Source organism: Sinocyclocheilus grahami, unplaced genomic scaffold, assembly GCF_001515645.1.
Source record: "Sinocyclocheilus grahami isolate Dianchi unplaced genomic scaffold, SAMN03320097.WGS_v1.1 scaffold1077.1, whole genome shotgun sequence".
NCBI classification, from domain to species: Eukaryota; Metazoa; Chordata; class Actinopteri; order Cypriniformes; family Cyprinidae; genus Sinocyclocheilus; species Sinocyclocheilus grahami.
The window spans coordinates 70,633-76,387 of NW_015506256.1; the positions used below are offsets into that span (position 1 = coordinate 70,633).

The 5,755-nt window shown below is 36.4% G+C and overlaps 1 long non-coding RNA gene across 1 annotated transcript in view; it reads right to left on the reverse strand.

Moving 5' to 3' along the window:
* The window catches only part of LOC107566462 (uncharacterized), a 10,822-nt gene extending 5,917 nt beyond the window's left edge, over positions 1 to 4,905 (reverse strand). Inside the window, exons 1-2 of the long non-coding RNA XR_001606513.1 lie at positions 4,805 to 4,905; positions 3,155 to 3,273 (exon numbers count right to left, since the gene is read on the reverse strand). This is a non-coding gene — a long non-coding RNA (uncharacterized lncRNA). The remainder of the gene's footprint in view (positions 1 to 3,154; positions 3,274 to 4,804) is intronic.
* Positions 4,906 to 5,755: the final 850 nt, after the last annotated feature.

The following is a 5,755-nucleotide window of genomic DNA, read 5'->3' on the forward strand; positions in this document are numbered from 1 at the left end:
GAGACTCAGGATGTGCTGCATCTGTTGTTGTCTCACGGGACGAAGACTCTGAAGTCTGAACATAGAGTTTCTCTTTCCTCACAGGCTGGAGGCTCAGAACGTGGTTGTATCTGTTGCTTCCTCAAAAGCTGGAGATTCAGGACTTGGTATCCGTTATTGCCTTTTCCCTCATGTGCCAGAGGCTCAGAATTAAGGAATTTTTATTTTTACATTTTTTCACAGACCAGAACCTTAGGAATCAGTCTCTGGGTGGGTGAAGGGCAGAAACTGCATTTTGTTCAGTGAGAAGTCCTGCCCTTCCTGGGCTTGGTACTAGAGATCTTCTTCTTGCCCTCTAAGAGGTGTCTGGCTTTTGTCCTGGCATCTTTATCTGATGGCGTTGGACAGTTTGCTTATGTTAGTCCACCAAATTCCAATCAAAATGTATCAAACCTTTGTCCACTATTGTAGTCAGAGAGGGGCCCGCCATAAACTGGGCCCTGGAATGTGCTGTTCACTACACTTATTTACTTGTAATGCAGGCATTCCCAAACTTTTTTTGTCATCTGAACCTCTTTCCCGTAATATATTTACTTGAAGTACCCCTGAGATTTAAAATGAAATATTTTAATAATTAAATCACATTTGAATGTTCATGGTTCTCTGTCATTGGTTAATGTACACATGACATGCAGGTAAACAAATAAAATATTTAATTTATGTGTTAAATTAAGATTAATTAATTTAATTTAATTTAAATGTAAAAAAGTGTTTTATATTGATTGATGTCATTTTAAAATGAATTTTATTTTTACATTTTTATGAATTATTATATTTTTATTAAACTCACGAACCCCTGGGCCTGCAGTTCCTTTAACCCCAGTTTGGAAAACCTTGATGTAATGTAATTGAATGTTTAACCTCATGTTGCTAATTACAATGAATGGAATATATTTTCTTACTGTTTGTATTTTTATATAATTTTTTTTACAAGATTATCCTATATAAATCAATGTGATAAACAAGTTAGGTCAAAAGTAATCTAAAAGTGTGTATATATATATTGTATTTATTTATTTAGTCATTTAGCAGATGCTTTTATCCAAAGCGACTTACAAATGAGGACAATAAAAGCAGTCTAAACTAACAAAAGAGCAACCATATATAAGTGCAAATGACAAGTCTCGGTTAGCCTAACGCAGTACACGTAGCAAGGTGTGTGTATATATATATATACATACACATACATACATATATTATACACACACACACACACACACACACATATATACACACACACAAAGAAAAACAAGTAGATAGAATAGAAAAAATAGAAAGCTAGTGTTTATTTAGTGTGTATATATATATAAAGTTAGGTAAATGTACATATGACAATTATAAGTGATAACTATAGACACTGATCTCTTAAGGAGCAGATTTTGGCCTTATTATTTTGCAGATTAACTGCTGATATTTTCACTCTCCACATCAGCAATGTTTAAATTCCCTCCCCATGTTATTCTTGAGAAAATGTGTCAAGTCAACAGACTCTCTTCATTCTCAAAGGTCTCCAAACATTAAACAATGAGCACAGCAGACTAAAATAGCCACAAAGTAAGTTTTTTTCCAGTTTTTCTGTCAAACATTTGTTTGATCAAACCGTTGAAACAAAGCACACTCAGATGTTGAGTGAGAAATGGGGTTGACTGCTAAAGTTTCCATGAATTATAAGCTGCAAACAAATTATACATTTGGTATGCAATGATACAGTGAGACGATTACAAGCCCAGCCCACAAAGACTGATGTGCCTCATGGTGAAACGCACTGGAGAAATGGTGCTTTGTTATCTAGTGGCAAATGGGATAACACCAAAAATATTATCTGCTGAACCTTATAAAATATGTAGCTTTTTTTTCTTTTTACCAGTTGCTACATTATTTGTCAAAAGTTTAGAATAATTGTGATTTTTTAAAATATTGTTGAAAGAAGTCTCTTATAATTGAAGACTGCATTTATTTAAAGGGGTCATATGATACGATTTAAATTTGTCCTTTCTCTTTGGAGTGTTACAAGCTCTTGGTGCATAAAGAAGATCTGTAAAGTTGCAAAGACTAAAGTCTCAAATCCAAAGAGATATTCTTTATAAAAGTCAAGAGTCAACCACGCCTACCTAAAACGGCTCGTTCTAACACGCCCCCACATGTCTACCTCACTATGTGGGAAGATTTGCTCCGCCCAAATGTTCACGCAAAGAAAGAAGGCATAACTTTTATTCTCGTTGTAGTATTGTTGCTGCCGCCGCCATTTCGTGAAGGCGCTGTGAAAGCGAAACTACTTTGTTTGGCCTTCCAAAAGAGGACGATATCGCTTCGTCATGCCTGGAGCTGATCCGCGCTGGTCGCTGAGGAAATTCTTCAACTTCGCGCTGTCGATCGCCGGATCGGCTTTCACCGTGGACGAAGCAGAGTCCAGCCCAGGGTCGTCACATGTGGTTGCCGCAGGCATCACAATATGGTAAGGGACATAACATTTCCGTCACACGCTTGAGGAATTCGACCAATCACAACGCACTGGATAGCTGGCCAATCAGAGCACACCTCGCCTTTTCAGAGAGATGAGCTTTGTAAAAATCGAAGCGTTTCAGAAAGGCGGGGCATAGAGGAGAAACTATAATGTACAGTATGTGGAAAATAATGTGTTTTTTTAACCTTAAACCGCATAAACACATTTCATTACATCAGATACACAAAATAATGTTATTTTTAGCAGCATCATATGACCCCTTTAATAACAAATACTGTAAAAACAGTAATATTGTGAAATATTATTACAATTTAACTAGTTGTTTTTCATGTTAATATATTTTAAATGTAAGTTATTTCTGTGATTGCAAAGCTGACCCTCCATGTGATCACAGGAATATATTACATTTTAAAATATATTAAAATAGAAAACTGTCATTTTAAATTGTAATAATATTTCACAACATTACCGCATTTACTGTATTTTTAATCAAATAAATGCAGCCTTGGTGAGCGTAAGAGCCAAAAACTTTTCATTTATTTCAAACCTCTGACCAGAAGTGCATACAGTGTCATCCCCCCCCCCCCAAAAAAAAGAGTCAATATTACATAAGACACAACACCAATACACTGAACACAAGCTCACACTGACCGTGAGGACAGGCCGTTTTTGCTGCTCTTGCTGCAGCCAGTAAAGGTAACCGGTCCGTCGTCATAGAAACTGCCAAGGGCCAGCTTCTGCCTAATGGACTCCCTCTCATTCCTCTGGGCCTGACGAAAACACAGTCGACTTCAATAAATGAAGAGAACGCTCACAGACACAGTCTCACAACAGGAATATTTGATGTGGCATTTTAAAATAGATGTCATCCACTTTCATACAGCTACCTACAGCGGCTACTGAATGCTCATGACAGTTTAAATAACGTGCTGGATTTCAAGGGCATGAAGGTATTGGTGTGGAAAAAAGAGACAAGCTGATGCTGGGAGTGTGGATGGGAATGTATGATATAAATTCTAATTTTGTGCTTGAGTCTAAATCACTGCTGCCTCAATAAACGGCAAATTACAGAGATGAAGAGAAAAAAAGGAGAGAAACCAGAAGCAGTACACATGGGAAGAGCACAGGTGCTCGGCAAACATACCCACACAAACACATACCCAGCTATTAAAAAATATGTTCTAAGAGCGTTTTTCTAACATTCCCATTAAGTTATGAAAATAATATTAGTGTTCAAAACATCTTTTTTTTCTTGGTTATGTGAATGTGCAAACACTCCTGTTATCATTTTGCAAACATTGTGGGAATGTTACTTTTGATATGTTCCCTGAACATTTTGAAACCAGTAGTAATATTTAAAAAAAATGTTACAAGAACATCCAACAGTTCCATAAACGATGCATAATGTTTTTGTGTTAATGTTTTAAAAACATTATTAAAACCAGATAACTTTGAACAAATGTTATATTAACGTTTAAAAACATTATTAAAAACAGATAACTTTGAACAAATGTTCTCTGTTAGATGGGTAAATACATAACTGTGCAACCATTCCTGATGTGATGACACTATATTGGCAAGAATAAAATGTTCTCTCAGATCTTCATACTACGCTCAATTTATTGCCACGGCAACACAGTTGCCTTCTGGTGCTCAGAATGACTAACATAAAAAACGCTTTGCACTCAACTCCAGTATAGCCTAATCAAAAGGCCTACTATGGTCAATAACTTTCAATAATTTTCCCTTCCTATATCAATAGGCACACTTATTTTTCTCAACCCTGCTGCCCACATTCCATTTTCAGGCTGATTGCACGCCAGTTCCACTGATATTAACATTTCGATAAAAGGATACGCAGGGTAGAGGAGAGGCTGATTCATGATGCACTCAAAAACTACAGAGGCTAATGAGAAACATCAATAACTCAGCTTGTGATGTAATATTAACAATCTGTAAACCAGGTTTCCTGTACATTCTGAAGAATGGTAACAGCAAGATTTGATAGCTTTCATTAGTGGATGAGATGTTGCCACAGACTAGCAGTTAATGCCAAGTAAATGCAGCCATCCACACAAATGAAAAATATGACCTTGTGTGAGATGGGTAAAATTAGTTCTAATTCAAGCAGCACATTTTCTTCAAAACTAAATCTACAAGCTTTTTAACATCCTTCACTCAGAAGGAAATTCTTTTCTTAGCATCAAAAAAAGAAGCAAATATAGATATGCACACTTACAGACACACATACACAGATGCCACAATGCTTAAGACTATACAAGATATATTGACCTGTCTTACCTGGTAAACACATTTTTCCTGGTGCACCATCTTTCAGCGCATTGTATAGTGCAGCAGCCAAGCCCTACCTTCTACTGCAGTGTCTGAGCTACACCCTTGAGACCAGCATCACACGCACAAAAGGAAGGGGGAGGAGGAGCACAAGCATCTCGCAAAGAAACACAGCCACCACCTATTTCAGTCTATCCCTTCATGTATACCACAATCCTATTTTAAACAACTAGACAAGATCATTTTTCAGTTTTTATGGAATTATAAAACAGCAAGAATTAAAAAACAACACTTTTTTAAATCTAAGGTGATAGGGGGATTTGGGTTACCTTTCTTTAAAGCATATTATTGGGCAGCACACTTGAATATATTCTCTTGGTGGAATGATGATCCATCAGAAGGAACCGGTGAACAACCTGAATGGCTTAGAATTGAACAAGCCCTTTGCTCTAACTCTTCACTGCAGGCACTATGCAATAGTCCAGGAAAGGTTAGTAAGCGTATCTATAATAATAATTTTGTTACAGGCCAGTCTTTAAAAATTTGGAAACAAATTAAAATATATATTAAAGCTCCTAATGTATATCTTGATAGCCCCATATGTCTGAATCACTCCTTCATTCCCGCTCTTAATGATAAGGTTTTTTTGCTTTGGAAACAGAAGGGAATAGGCTGTGTCGGCTCACTTTATATGAATGGGCATTTCTTGTCTTTTAAAAAGCTCCAATTAAAGTTCGGGTTACCAAATTCTCACTTTTTTAGATATCTGCAAATTAGAGACTATGTCAGAAAATGTTTTCCTGATTTTGAACAACTAAAAAAGCATGGAAAATTTGAGGAAATAAACCGATTTAAAGCCGGGAACTCAAAAGCAGTGTCATATTTCTATAATGTATTAACTGATCTGGTGGATAGTGACACAACTTCAATTAGGAAAGCATGGGAGGAGAATTTAGGTTT